We start from the raw sequence: 16,216 nt of genomic DNA, 5'->3' as shown, positions 1-16,216 counted from the left end.
ATTAAAACATACACAACACAAGAATATTTCCTTACATACACTATGACTGTATTGTATGTATTTTTGTTATATTTAACTTCGGATCTACAATGGCACGCTCCTTTCATGCATCTTTTCTCTTTTTTATAGGAAAAATATACTCACGTCAGTGAAGTATCTTACCACCATGTCTTTTTTTTTAACATACAGCCAGAGCACTGGAACAGGTCGACCATTAAATTTGCCGAGTTACTTCCATTAGAACATTCAACGTATTCAAGCGATGCAACCTAGAAATATGAATATTGATGAGATACATGTGCATAGTATAACACTTGAATAAAGCATTTAAAATATATTATTTTGCTTTTTTAACGGATATTTACAGTGATTGCGAAGGGGAATTAATTTTATGTTCATTTAAACACATTATTTTTCAATTTTGCTTTTAAATGAGTATATTATATATAATAACTGCGTAACTTAAAACGCTTGATAATTCTAATAAATCTTCACTATCTATTTCGCTGACATCTTTTAAATTTTAAACAATTTCCGATGACCAGTGGTAGTTCTTTACGCTATATCCGATCCGGTACATTTTAGGCGAGATCACACCAGCTTAATTTGTTATTGAATTAGATGTGTTGTGTTTTGACCATACGTGTCTAGACCATAGTGTGTATCAATTTGGACATTGCCCACACGTCAGCTGTTTTCCAGTTTGTTTTAAGTCCAAAAAAACAACAAAAAAAACACTAAATCTAAAAATAATAAAACATGAGCACCAACTAGGCAACAAGTACAACGTTTAGGATTAAAAACTGTATTATTCTACGCGAATATAAAAGTTTAAAACATGATGACAATGGTTTTAAAACAAATATTGATGAAGTAAGCTACATGAATTTTAGATTGGAATAAACAATGGATCTTTAATATCACGTACGTAGATGTAATGAGGACTTTTAGAGTGAAACAAACGATGGAGCTGCAATAGCAAGTACGTAGATGTACTGGTGACTTTAAGGGTTAAACAAACGATGGATCTGACGTAGATGTACTAATCACTATTAGATTTAAAAAATCGATGGATCTGCAACATCACGTACTTAACTTTATAGGCCTATACTATGTTGCCCTATACACTTCATTTTACATAAAATATACCAATTGTTTTATTACAAACACTGTTCAGACTAAGAATTGATAATACAGCCCTCTGATCACCTTCTATATACATATGATAAAGATGTCTTAACCATCTTATTTAATCTTTGTAATAATGCTGCCTACGACACTATATTTCACATACAATGTTATAAAATGGTCATAAGCTCTCCACTTAACACCAAAAGCTTAAAAAGAGATTCATCATGTTGTTTAAATATGTTGCGCTACACTCTGTACATCTCATTCCACGGATAATTTGAAAATGTTTACTTAAACGTTGCCTTGCGCCTTATTCCAAACAGACGTTATAAAGTTACCCTAAAATCTCAGCCCTAAGCTGCATGTTGTATAAGAGTTACATCACCACAAAATGTAGTAATGGTGTTCTAAGCTTTTAAACCAACAAAAATATAATAACTTGCAATTTGACTTGAATGTGGTGTCTAAAATAGAGACATGTCTGACATAAATTACAAGCGTTTGTTACTTCCCTTTCAGCGTTCAATTTACCCAAGGGATACAATCTAAACTTATTTATAAAATAATTTATTAAAATTAATATCATTGACGTATACGTAGGTACACATTTATAGACAACGTAAACAAAACAAGTATTTGTTTGTTAGTTAAAATGATACTTCTTTTTAAAAAAAAAAAATTGAACATTTTTTGTTTGTTAAAAATATAGTTAAATACAAACACATTTGATATTTCATACATTATTTCTTAGAAGTATCATCTTTGAAAACTGTGTAACATGCACCCGTAATTGTACTGTTTTTGGTAGTTTTTCTCTTACATTGACCTATTTTCGCGGGTTTGATTAAAATGTACTACAGCCCTAATGCAGGGGTCGGCAACCTGCGGCTCTCGAGCCGCATGCAGCTCTCTTGATTTCAAGATGCGGCTCTTCAGCTCCATGCATTAATAATTTTTAATATTTCATGGTACTTCAACTTAATCATAGGACGACATTTTCTGAAATACTACATGCTAGTTAACTCAAGAATTAATTGCTTAAAACATGCAATACACACGTCTAGTGTCCTGGTTTATTGTGTTAATGAACCAGAACATCCGTTCACCAAACTACGATACTTTCCTACCGTAACTACGCTACATTTCACCTAATTTGTTACTGTCCTGGAGTATCCAGGGACAGGGTGTCCTAGCGGTAGATAGTTAACCCAAAAGTTTTGAGATCGAATCCGAGTTTAAGTACCTCACACTTTAGGGAAAGTAAAGGTGGCTGGGCATAGTGCTAACACTACTATCCCTTCATATGCCGAGGTCAGAGAAACAGGCCGTAAACCGTCAGGTTTGAGAATGCCCACAACTTTACTTACCTACCGCAACTACACTATATTTCATCTAATAACGTTACGCTCCTACCCTTTTTACGTTACTTTCTTACGCTATCAACGCTACATTATTGTCCTGACATAAATTTGTCAATTTCATATCCTAATTACGCTACTGCCCTAGCTACAACAATGTAATTTCTAGAAATAAAATTGACCAGTCGGTTTTTTATTTGCAATTTTTATGTAATTTAAATCTAAAATTTAAAACATTTTTATCAGTAATTATTTCCAATTAACTAGCATACATATTATCAAGCGGAACAACCTGTTGATAACGCAACTATATTTTAACCAAGGGGTCGGCAACCTGCGGCTCTTCAGCTCCATGCACACATATTAATAATCATTTTATTTAATTTCAAAACTCATAAAATATTAGTCTGCAACCCTCGGTAATAAAAGATATAACAATAGTTATAAACAATAAACATTCACTATTATATTAGAATATTTAGTTACTCCCTATCTCAATGTACTTCCTATTACATTGTCCATTCCGAATTGAAACATTCAACTTCATAGTGGATATCACAAAGAAACTAAACCAGCTAAGTGTAAAAATGAAAGGAAAACAGAGCCTATGTCTTGTTTGAAGAAGTGGTTTGTTTAAAAAAAAATACTTTTTTTGTTGAAGACATGGTGAGCGGTAAATTACTTAATTACAAAAATCTGAAAAAAATATCGGTATGAAACCAATGCTACAATTCAATCACTTCAGCATTACTATAAACATTACAGATGTGAGATATTCAAAATAAATTTAAGCACTCCGACGTTCACCGTAGATCCTCTCAACACAAATTCAAATGTAATTATTTCATGTAATCAAAGCTATTTATTTTTAATTATATATATATATATATATATATATATATATATATATATATATATATATATATATATATATATATATATATATATATATAATCCTAAAGAAATACCATACTATTGACACAAAAATGTTAGTGGCTCTTTAAAACCTGGGTAATGTTGTAAATTGTTTATTTTGGCTCTTCCGTCTAAAAAGTTTTCCGACCCCTGTTTTAACCTAAGGAAATCATGTAGGTCTGGGGTCGGCAACCCTATTAGTCGGAATAGCCAAAAGTTGCAAAAGTTATCAGTTTTAAAGAGCCAATAACATTTTTTTTCAATATGTTGGATTAGGATTATATTAGGATTATATCTATACATTTGATTTTTGATTTGAAATAAATAGATTTAAATATAAATGACTATTTATAGGCCTACATAAAAAACATACAAATATTTCGCACAAAGCATATTAAAGTATTTTACATCGCTCTGGTACGATCAAATTAGTAACCAAATAATAAAACTATATGATTACCCCTATCCACTTTACAAACCAATGGTTTTTGTTTGTTCTTTCTTTACGGACACCACCGGCTCAGGCTCCCTAGCCAGGCAGCCCTCAACACGACAAACTCCGACTAACTGGCTTCGGTATCAATTTGATTACCGTGTATCGGTCGCTTCTGTCCCTTGGTTCTCACCAGGCTTATATTCCACCCCACTGAACGCAGGGTAAAGCCGTACCCCACCGTCCAGTACCCAGCTCAACGGTAGAAAGTTAATAACTAACAAAAATGCGTGAAATTGATTATTACTGACAGAGAGAGAGATGCATTCGGTATTGAAAACGTCGGCACTTGGGCAGTGGCAAGCATTGAATTGTTGCCACGTGACTGGTCACTACACGACTGTGGGGCTGGTCACTACACGACTGTGGGGCTGGTCACTACACAACTGTGGGGCTGGTCACTACACGACTGTGGGGCTGGTCACTACACGACTGTGGGGCTGGACCTAGTTCCCAAGCGGCTGTAGCTTTCCGTATACTTTCTACCTCACCTATTCTCACTGTTCTCTGATGAGTGTTTTTATCTTTTTAAAGTTGTTTTTCTTTATAATATGTTAATGAGGTTTGAAAATAAAATAATATAATTATTAAGATTTGTGAATTGAACTGGAGAGCCTCAACTTGACATCAAAAGAGCCGCATGCGGCTCGCGAGCCGCAGGTTGCCGGCTCCTGTTGTAGGTACTTGACGACATGGCTTGCACAAACAGATACTGCACATTTGTAGTGACACATGATGCAGCATCTTACACATTCATGCACAGGCACATAAAGCAGCACATTGCACATACATGCAGACACTTAAGTATCGATGTTTCGTTTAATTAAAGATATTTTACTCTTTTATGTTAACACATTACTCTCTCTCTCTCTCTCTCTCTAACAAGGTTTCTGTTCATAGAACACATTAATGTATGATTAAAGGGGCGGGGTTTGTGAGGCGCCTTTTTTAATCCTTTTTTTAATGGAGACGCACAATCAAATGTTAAAAAAATCAGATTACTGTAAGTTCGAGTTCAAAGGTAATATTAACTTACTTTTCCTACTGTTTAGTACATAACATTTAATTTAAGATGATATTAACACCCAATGCAATTATGCTGCCAATAAAATTATTATTATTTGTTTAATGAAATCGTTGGTCACTAATTGGAATAAATTGTGCTTTGAACACAAATGGTTCAGCCATTTTGTTTTTGAATTTGGATTTCGCCAACAGAATGTTTTTTTTTTTACTTTGCTTTTGGAGTGAAATAATGTTTATTTCAATTTCTTTAATCTACATATCAGTATCGTGTAAAGTATTTACGTGACTATTAAAAAAAAAAGTTAAAGCATATGATATAACAAAAGATGCATTCACCTATATGCAGTCAAATTTTAAATTAAAGTATATTTTTTAAAAAAATCTCTTAGATTTTATTTCTATTATGTATTTTTACTTTCTCGTATATACGAAGTATTGAGAAACTATTGTAATCGTGCACAAAAATAACACGAAATTTTGACAGTTTTCACCGTTTTGACTCCTCAGTCCTTCATCACATCCGGAGTAAAGAGGACTTATTTTAATCAGGCAAAAATTATAAATACAAATATATAAACGTTTTGGCGTTTTATGCGTTATCGAGTCGTAAAAACTGGACTTTGCAATTCTATCCGTATGTCTGTGTGTCTGTGTGTCTGTCTGTGTGTAAACACGATAACTTGAGTACCGTTACAGCTAGGTTGATGAAATTTCATATATAAGTATTTTATCAAAATTGTGGATCCTGATCACCTTTTGAGCGATTTCCGATAACCGAAAGTGGCACTTTTTCTACTTTGAATTTTTCAAAAGCCTATTAGTTGCGTACTATTTCAGATAGATAAATGAAATTTCACACGTAAGTAAAAGATCTAATTCTTACCGTCTGTCAAATTTTGAGTAATTTCCGTTGACCGGAAGTACTAGGCTTTCTTAGGGGGGGGGGGGGGGGCGGACACTGTTAAAAGTATATATTTTCTATATAAATTCTATAAATTTCATTTCGTTCGGGGGGCGGTAAAAAAATTTCGGGCGGGAAGAAACTCTGCAGGTTAGCAGCCCAGCTCTTTACCGCTAGACCACTCCGATAAATAACACAAGAGAAAAATTTAAATATCAACGTTCATTTAATTACCGCATCAACCATGTATTCATAATTCTAATTATACTGCCAACATATTAAGTTCTACTAACTGACTAACTATAACTTTCTATTACTACACATATTTACTCTTCAACTATAACCTAGCCAATCTACCTCCCAAATTCCAACTCAACTGACAATCCCATAACACTATAATGTCTAACTGTTTACTACACGTTCGAACCACCAACTGCCCTAACGCTTTGATTGATCAGCTGACCGTCACACGTGACCACGGTAGGTTCGTTTTTAATTGGTCGGGTTCTTTGATTGGTTGTATTTTTTTGGTTTGCATCTTTCATTTTACTAGTGTATTACGATGGCTCAGAGGCAGTGCTATAATAAAACACACCCAGTTTAATAAGCGAACCGTCACACATACTTATATACATATGTAATATCTTATTTTCCGAATTGTATTGTTTGTATTGTGCGGATGACTAAATACAAACAGGAAAAAAAATCAGTAATGTAAATAATAAAGTGTAAGCATTAATTATTTTGAGTATCTGTGACCAATTATACCTAAACGTAAACATGTTTGCCAGTGATTAATTTAACATTAAAAATCTGATATTGAAATATAATCAACACATTAATTTAACGTCTGTTTAGTTATTGGATTTTGATAAGGCAAGAGTAGCGTTGGTAAACATAGGTTAAATAGACTTGAACATATGAGGTTCGATTTAATATGATTTCACTTACTTGACTTAGTTCCCTTTACTCCTTCTGTAGAATATCTGATTAGGAACTCAGCCATAATCCTCCATTTTGTCCGGACCACGGCTGTGTATTTTACCATCTTCCAAGATATCCATGTGGTATTGTGTTCTTTAACAAAACTCCGACTACAGTTAAGTTGTGACGCCCCACTCTTTCGTCTTCCCTATGGGTTCCACCCAAGGGCTTTCGTGTCACATTTGTGTGAGCCATTTGTCAGCTACTTCTTATCTATAATGCAATGGTCTTCTGCAATGCCCTTCTAAATGTGGGTGTGTTATACTCGGTGTCCTTACCTACTAAATGTATTATTAATAACATACTATTGGAAAACAAAAGAACTTTTTTTTTTAAATCTAGGCTTTAAAGATCTACTTTAAACTACACATGCTAAAATAAAATGATAATTTTACGCAAATTACAGTTAAATGATTCATACAATTATGCTTAACTAAATAAATGATCAGCAATGGCACACAGTTATGCCAGTGCATCTGATTTACCAGATGTCTGATAAGAACGTTCTACTTTTTAGTTTAGATTTCTGTATCGTTTATCTGCTGTAACGACAATTTCCAGTGACAATGACGTATGTTTTATGCCGTCTAGTCCATATGGAAACAATCTTAAATGTAGAATAGACAGTAAACTGTGATTCTGTTCATGGAAGCTTAACCTACTCCAATCGTCTGTATTTGACTCAATGCCCCAAATGTAAACAATGCATTTTTGTAGTTTTATTAACGAAACGGATGTGACGACCTCGGAAGTATGATCAAAGTATCTTAGCTCTACGTCTGTTTTTGTTTGTCTACTTCAATGAGCCTCGTTTTGTAACTTACAGCCCGAGAACTGGAACAGGTCGACCATTAATTGTGCCTTGTTACTTCCCATTACAACAAATCATTGTCTTTAAGGGAAGCAACCTGTAATAATAAATTATGATGAAATGCTTGTTCATAGTAGAACACTTGAATGATACATTAAATGTTATAATTTTGCTTTTTAATAAATAGATACAGTTATTTCGAATTATAATTGATTATATGTCTACTGAAAAATGTCATTTTCTTTTTTCATTTAGCTTTTAATTGAAAACATTAGCTATAATAACTGCGTAACTTAGAGACACTTGAAATTTCAGATTAATAATCGTTTGGTAATCTGATTAGTTCTTCTGAATATTTTTTGATAACTAATTTTTTAATTAACTGTTAATTAATTAATTAAAAAAGAAAAAAAAAACAACTAATTTTTAAATTAAATTATAAACTATTGCTGTCCTTAATATTCCATTTGTAGACGTTTGATTTCTTTAGATTAATCTGTGATAAAAGTCCACTGTCGTCGATGTGTTAACAAATTATTCTTCAGACTTAAGAAATGAAAATATGTTTAGATATAATAACAATATGTACGCGACTCACATGTTATACAAAAATAAAAAAAAAGCTATCAGCCGAGAAACAAAAAGCAGATCTTCCTTGAACACGTCGGGGAGAATCTCGGTGTTATTGTCAAAGCCCCATTATGGTCAAAGCCCCCCTATGGCCTATGCCCCTATGGTCAAAGCCCCTCTGTGGTCAAACACATTCTCCTTCAATTCACTATTTTTTTTATATTTTGTTTCAACTTGTAAGGTAGCAATAGTGTTGTAAGGCGAGAGACGGCGGGATTTCATTAAATAAAACTCAGCGCACCTGTTTACAATATTTCATGTATTGTGAAAGATTTGACAATGTTAATGTACTTTTAAATGCGATAAACTTTATATGCTCCTCTTATAACTATATATTGTGGCGCCATGATAGTAGGTGAAGCATCGTTCAAAGTATGTTATTCCCTTGTAATTCAGTATTAATTACACAATAAATATGTATAAATACATTACAACAGGGTGTCCTTTCAATATATTGTATTGTTGTTGTATAGTTATATGTATTTCTACGAACAACTTTCCCTAAATTGAAACATGTACTCATAAGAACTGGGTAGACTAAGGGACAATATATCGACCCGACTTGATTCCCGATTCGAACTCAAGACTTTCAGGTTAGAAGTAATAAACTCTACCATTCGACCTTAACATCCCATGTCAATTACCTAATTAAGTAGTCTTTATACTGTATTACAATTATAGCTATCTATACAGTTTTATTTGAGGCAAAGTCAGGGGGATATGTGTTGAACCCAAGTGTTAGGCTCAGAGTTTTTCGTCATTAACCAAACAGTAACTAGAAACATATAAGTCGATCAATCAGAGAAGCTGTACCAGTTCTACCTCTTTTGCTACAATACCCGAGCTGGCTATGTTTTGCCACAATATTAAGCTTTACTACTTGACATGGAAAACCATTTTTTAAATTCAAACAATGTTTTAATTGTGAGCAAACCTCTTGGTTACTAGATCAAGTCATAGTCTCTGTATTGTATACATTATAGTATTTGTAATTGGAAATTTACATCGCAGTGGAAGCCCCAAGTATATTTTTCGAAATTAGAGATTAAATATAGATAGAGTCATTTTAATGTGTTTTACTTTTAACTTGAAGCGAATTGTGGTTGGATAAAGTGCGTAGACAACTGATTGTTTAAAAAAAAATAAAACTATATTCGTTCTTTTGTTTCCCATCCTCTTTATACTACACATTTTTGTTTCGGTTATCTAAATAATAAATTCAAAATGCATTAATTCAATTTTAACGAAATATAGACCATGATTTTGATCCTTATCTTATGTGTGCCATTTTTTATATGGGTCGGACAAGTATCCTATCTAGAAGTAGCTTACATTCAATCTCTTTTTTTTTTGGAATACTGACCTTTGTGAAATCGATCCTTAAACAAACTTTTATTTGAGCATTTATATTAGATCCCATCACATTATAGTGAAACACATTTAATTTTGATAAATCAAGTTCTGACTGGTAGCCTACATACAGAGTGAATAAACACAAGTACACAGACAATTTATAGCCGGATAAACATTAAGCTTTGTCTTTAAATGAATAGAACTAAGTCAAATTTTTACAGACAAGCAATATGAATGGTTACCAAGCATTTAAGCACACACTGTGTTTATTAAATAGTTTTTTGTTAGTTAACAGAAACATACACATCATCTTCTCCTTGTTAAATGATTTCAGTCCCACAGAAAATTGACGCACACATAACTGACGCACACACAATTAACGCACACATAACTGACGCACACACAAGTTACGAACACAAAACTGACGCTCACAAAACACTCGTGGATTCCGAGTGCTCAAATGGTGAGTGTCCAGCTGAAACATTCGTACAACAATCATGGAGCAGTTAGCAAACATGGGGCCATGTAACAGGCAGGTAGGGAATAAACAGGGATCTACATCACAAAAAACAAATGTAAAACTGTTAAATATGTTAAATAATAATATGCTTAATTGATCATAATACAAGTAATCAACGGTTGTTTATCATTACTGCAAAAAATACTTCACTTTTTTTTTACCTCTGAGTATACACATTAAAGTTTAGTTTGCTGTATCGCTTCTCAGCTGTAACGACACTTTCCAGCGATATTGACCAGTGTTTCTTCAAGACATTTTTCTCCGGGTGGGGGGGGGGGGGGAGGGGGGGGCACATGAAATTTTCGGGGGGGGGGGGGGCGGACACTGTTAAAAGTATATATTTCCTATATAAATTATATAAATTTCATTTCGGGGGGGGGGCGGTAAAAAATTTTCGGAGGGGGGGGGGGGGGCGAAGCCACTCTGATATTGCCTTATTTTTTATGCGGTCCAGTCCATATGGAGACCATCTTGGAAACATCACATTGTTGGGTGACTGCAATGTAGAATAGACAGTAAACTGTGATTCTGTTCATTGTAGCTTAACAACCCTAATCGTCTGTATTTGACTCAATGCCCAAAATGTAAACACAGCATTTCTGTAGTTTTATTAACGCCACGGATGTGACGATATCGGAAGTGTGTTTGAAGTATCTTAGTACCACGTCTGTTTGTTATTATTTTTTTTGTCTTCTTTAACATACACCACGAGCACTTGAACAGGTCTACCATAATTTTGCCGAGTTATTTCCCATTTTAACACATCATTTTTTTCAAGGGAAGCAACCTACAAAATAAATAATCATTAAATGTTTATGCTTTTTAAAACACTTGAATTAAAAATGTCAATGCTATTACTTTATTTCCCAAAAGATAATATTTGTTATTGAGGATTAGAATTGATTTTATGTCTGTTAAAACATATTATTTATTTGTTCCATTTTTCTTTAAAAAAAATACATTAGCAATAATAAGTGCTCAACTTATAGACTCTTGATTATTGAGATCAATCGCTGTTACAATAATGATGCTATTGCTGATACTTTCGATAATTCTTTTTTTATTTAAATTATTAATTATTTTTGTACTGAATATTTCATTTGTAGATTTTGATTTATTCCAATTATTCTGTGATGAAAGTCCACTGTGTTAACAAATTATTCTTCAGCCTTAACAATGAAATTACTTTTAGATGTAATAACATTATGTATGTAACTGATATGTTATACAAAAAAAAAGCTTTCAGCCGAGAAACAGAACACAGATCTCAATTGAACACGTCGGGACGAATCTCTGACTGTATCGTTTCCTCAGCTGATACAATCTCCCTTAAGTTATATTTTTTTCTTTAATATTTTATTTCATCTTGTAAAGTCTCAATTGTATTGGAGGGCGAGAGACATAGAGATTTCATTCAATAAAACTCAGCACACATGTTTAAAATAGTACGTATTGTGAAAGCTTGACAATGTTTGTGTACTGTTAAATGTGATATGATAAACTGTATTTGCTCTTCTTATAACCATATATTGTATAGCCATGATAGTAGGTAAAGCATCATTCAGATTATTCTGTCCGTTGGAATTTAGTATTAATTAAACAATACATATGTATACATATATTGTAATGGCTAGTTAATTGTGAATATGATGTGGTTTCAACATATTTTATTGTTGTTCTATAGTTCTATTTATTTCTACGCGCAACCTTCCCTAACTTAAACCCGGTACTCAAAAAAGCTGGGTGGACTCAGGGACAATCTACGGTCTTGAATTCCGATTCAAACGTAAGACTTTCTGGTTAGAAGTTATAAACTCTACCATTCGACCTTACCATACCATGTCAATTACCTTGAAACCTTGAACAGAGACAAGTAATACAAATGTATTAAAACCATAAATTAATCAGATATTTTTAATTATGTGTTGTATTAGAAAATTCAATAAACTTATTATGTAATTGAATAGCTATTTTCAGACAGTCTTTTATACACGTTTAAAATAAGGGCAGAAACATTGTTTTACAATGTTAGTAAGAAAGCCGAACCTACCTGTGTGTAAGGGGGTGTGTCTGTCCCTGTCTGTTGTGTCGAACATCTGGGCTCTACAGAAGCAACACACCCTTTTCTTATGGGGGTGTGTCTGTTGTGTCGAACATAAAAAAAAATTATATGTGAATACATATACACATGCGTATATACATACTTATATATGTATATATAATATATATATATATATATATATATATATATATATATATATATATATATATATATATATATATATATATATATACATATATATATATATATATATATGTATGTATAACTACTTCCAAGTTTCAGTAACGTTTACATAAATTAGAGCAAATTAGATTAAGGATAAACAAGATATTTAACAAAGGAAGTCAAAATAAGGCTCCAGTGTCTAACAGACCTTTGGGTGATTGCGCATTGGGTGACATTTTGTAAATTGTATCCTTTGGCTCTTCCGTCTCAAAAGGTTGCCGACCCCTGTTTTAAGCGATCATTTCTAAAGTTGGTATTGCCGGGATGTTGAGCAAATGCCTGATCAAGCCTCAACTCTATTGTCTCACTGTTGAGCACAAGGATTCGCGGTCTGTCCGCCCGCCACATACAGAATTGAACTTTATTTACTTCAATATCTTCACGCCATATGCACACATGTTCAGCACCAACAAAGACATAGCGACCTTTGATGTTCCCTCTAAGGCGAGAGCCTGGGAGAGGAGCCACAATGACTACGTTTCGGGTGGCTTAATAAAATCTTGAGCCCCACCTTTACAGATGCCACAAACTCAACAATTCTCTCAATTGAACTACCTGAAGATGAAAGCCCAGATCTTTTCTCCACCCAACCAACCCCAGCACAGTCATGCAGGTGGTAATTCAAACTAATGGTCATGTCAATCTGCGTGGACACATCAACCAAAAACGTCAAACTAATGGTCATGTCAATCTGCGTGGACACATCAACCAAAAACTTCAAACTAATGGTCATGTCAATCTGCGTTGACACATAATCCAAAAACTTCAAACTAATGGTCATGTCAATTTGCGTGGACACATCATCCAAAAACTTCAAACTAATGGTCATGTCAATCTGCGTGGACACATCATCCAAAAACTTCAAACTAATGGTCATGTCAATCTGCGTGGACACATCATCCAAAAACTTCAAACTAATGGTCATGTCAATCTTCGTGGACACATCATCCGTCAACTCCTCAGCTCAAACCAAATATTGCTAATAAACTACATCAGCCCACACCAAATATTGCTAATGAACTACATCAGCCCACACCAAATATTGCTAATGAACTACGGACGAGGAGACGCATGGTTCTTCTCTTCAGAAAGCTTTAACGTGGCAGAACTGAATAACACAACTAAACAATACGGACCTTACTCACTACACTTTGCAATCTACCATAAGGACAAAATCAACGGTACACTCAGATGGGTCCCTACCGCACTCAAAAACGACACCCTGCTCAAAAGACTAAGAATAATTAGCAAAACAGAACCATGAGTCAACATAATTCCACACACCAACAATCTAAGTTTTACCATCTTTACAGACACACTGTCAACCATTCCTCACTACAACATTCAATTACAAAAGCAAATATATTAACATTCTCATAACCATCCCAGGAAGAAAACAAGCATGCCAAACATTTCTGTTTGTAGTTGTTTTGTTGTCTTCTTTAACATACACCCCGAGCACAGGAACAGGTCAACAATTTTTTTTTCCAAAGAGTTAGTTCCCATTATAACAAATCATTGCTTTCAAGGGATGCAACCTTTGACAATAAGTAATTGTTAAAGGCTTATGCTTAGTGAAACACTTCAATTATAAATGTAAATGCTATTGTTTTATTTCTTAAAAAGTAAGAAATGTAACTGAGAATTGGTATTGAATTTATGTATGATAAAAAGGTCATTTATTTGTTTCGATTTTGCTTTAAAGTTAAAACTTTAGCTATAATAAGTGCACAACTTAAAAACGCGTGATTATTCAGATTTAACATTGTTCTCCGCTGTCTTATGCAGCTCGAAATACTTTTGATAATTAGTTATTTTAAAATATTAATTATAAATTATCGCTGTATTTGGATATTCCATTTGTAGACGCTTGATTTATACGGATTAATCTGCAATAAAGGCAGATCGTTAGCACTCAAGATGCAGTTTTCTTCACCTTACAATAGCATCCTGCAATACTATCACATGCGTCAAATGTGTCTCAACTCGCGGCATTTCTTTTAGAGCTGTCTACTTGTGCAGCGTAACGTTCACGCTATTTTAGATCTTCGACTCTTCTAACTCACTCTTGATAGCTGTGAACTACCATTCCAATGTTTTGTTTTGAATTCAAGCATTTGAAGAGAACCAGCATTAATTCCAAATGGCTCAATGTTGATTTCTTTAGCATTTGTTTTGAGAGTATGTAATACATTAATAAAATAATGTTTTACCTTTTGACGTTCGAATGTAAAATAAAAGGTATTTTCATAAACTTTCACGTATAACATAATTTAAGTTTTTGAATATTTTTAAAAAGGTTATAATAAGAGCACCGAAATGGAGAGCCTCATTGTAACATCAAAAGAGCCGCATACGGCTTGCGAACCGCAGGTTGTCGATCCCTGATTTCACACAACCGAAAGTACAAATATTCTGACTACCGATTAAGGTAAAATTTGATTTTACAGACAAACAAAGCAGCCCGTCTTTGTAAACAACTACTTATATATGTAATGAGTGTTATCCTGTCCTCTCCAATTAGTAGATCTCTTTAATTCTACTAATTTTTTTATCTGAGTTATTTGTCAACATAAATTACTTGACACGAGTTCTTGTTTAGCAGCAATTTAACGAGAAACTATTTAACACGATTTTCAAGGCTGACTAAATATTTTAAAACTAGGTAACAAATTGAAAGTAAACACCTGCAGTTTCTTTATTATTTAAGACTTCGTAAACAAGCTAAAAAATACCAGTGGACATCTTACATAACAAAACTCGGTGGTCATTACCTCTCTATTCAATGAAATCTCGTCGTTTTCCGACCTCCAACACTGTGAGACTGAAGAGCCACAAGTTACATTTGAAAAAATGTCCCAGTTTTTAAAGAGCCAATAACAAATTTATTTCATCATTTAGTATTTGATTAGGATTAGGTAAATAAATTTGATTTTGTATTAAAATAAACAGCTGTTTATATGAAATAGTATTAATTCAGATACAAACATACACATTTTTTGCCAGAATAATACAAATTGTAAATCAAATCAAATACAATACCAATCCATTTTAGATGCTGATAATGATAATTAAAAACTCAAGTAATTTGTTTATAATAATTATTTGGTCGGCGTGGTCGAGTCTGTAAAGCTCACGGTTGCTAAACCGAAAACCTTGAATTCGAACCCTCGGGCAGATGAGCGTTAGCTGGGGACAGCCACCCTTGTAGGAGAGACAATTCCAAAATCAATTATATATCAAATAATATCAAATAACTATTTTTTGATCAAATAATATCAAAAAACTAATTTTTGTCAGATTTTGAAACTAATTTCAAAGATCATCATCAATATGTTTATTAGCTTTAGCAGATGTCTTTTTGTTGATTTTGGATACATTATAAAGGAAACCAAATAGAATAATATGTTGTTCTAATTGTAGAAACCTCTCTTTCAAAGCCTGCATACCCATTTCCAATATAGTGTTGTGGAATTCTACTTTGAAATTCTGTTTATGATCTTGTGGTGCCAACTTTTAATTTAGTATGGAAATCTAAATGTCTCCCTGGCTAACGAGATTTCTAGCTCAAAGTAAGAGAAAGTGAGGCTGACAACCCTATTAAAAATCAAAATTGCTCGTGTTTTACAACATCGCGTCATGCGCTAGAGCGATCACTAAATCAACATTAAAATTAGACAATCATCTGAAATGTTCGGCATTAAACGATTTAGATTACATACAATAATTATTTTATTATATTAACAGAGGCGTGTATAGGGGAGGGCGGGTGGGGCGCCAAACGTGGTAGATAATAATATAAAAAGC

Source organism: Physella acuta, unplaced genomic scaffold, assembly GCF_028476545.2.
Source record: "Physella acuta isolate Inbredline_101_S28 unplaced genomic scaffold, ASM2847654v3 ptg000271l, whole genome shotgun sequence".
In the NCBI taxonomy this organism is placed as follows: domain Eukaryota; kingdom Metazoa; phylum Mollusca; class Gastropoda; family Physidae; genus Physella; species Physella acuta.
The sequence above is the reverse complement of the archived record's forward strand: the minus strand, read 5'-3'. Positions refer to the sequence as shown.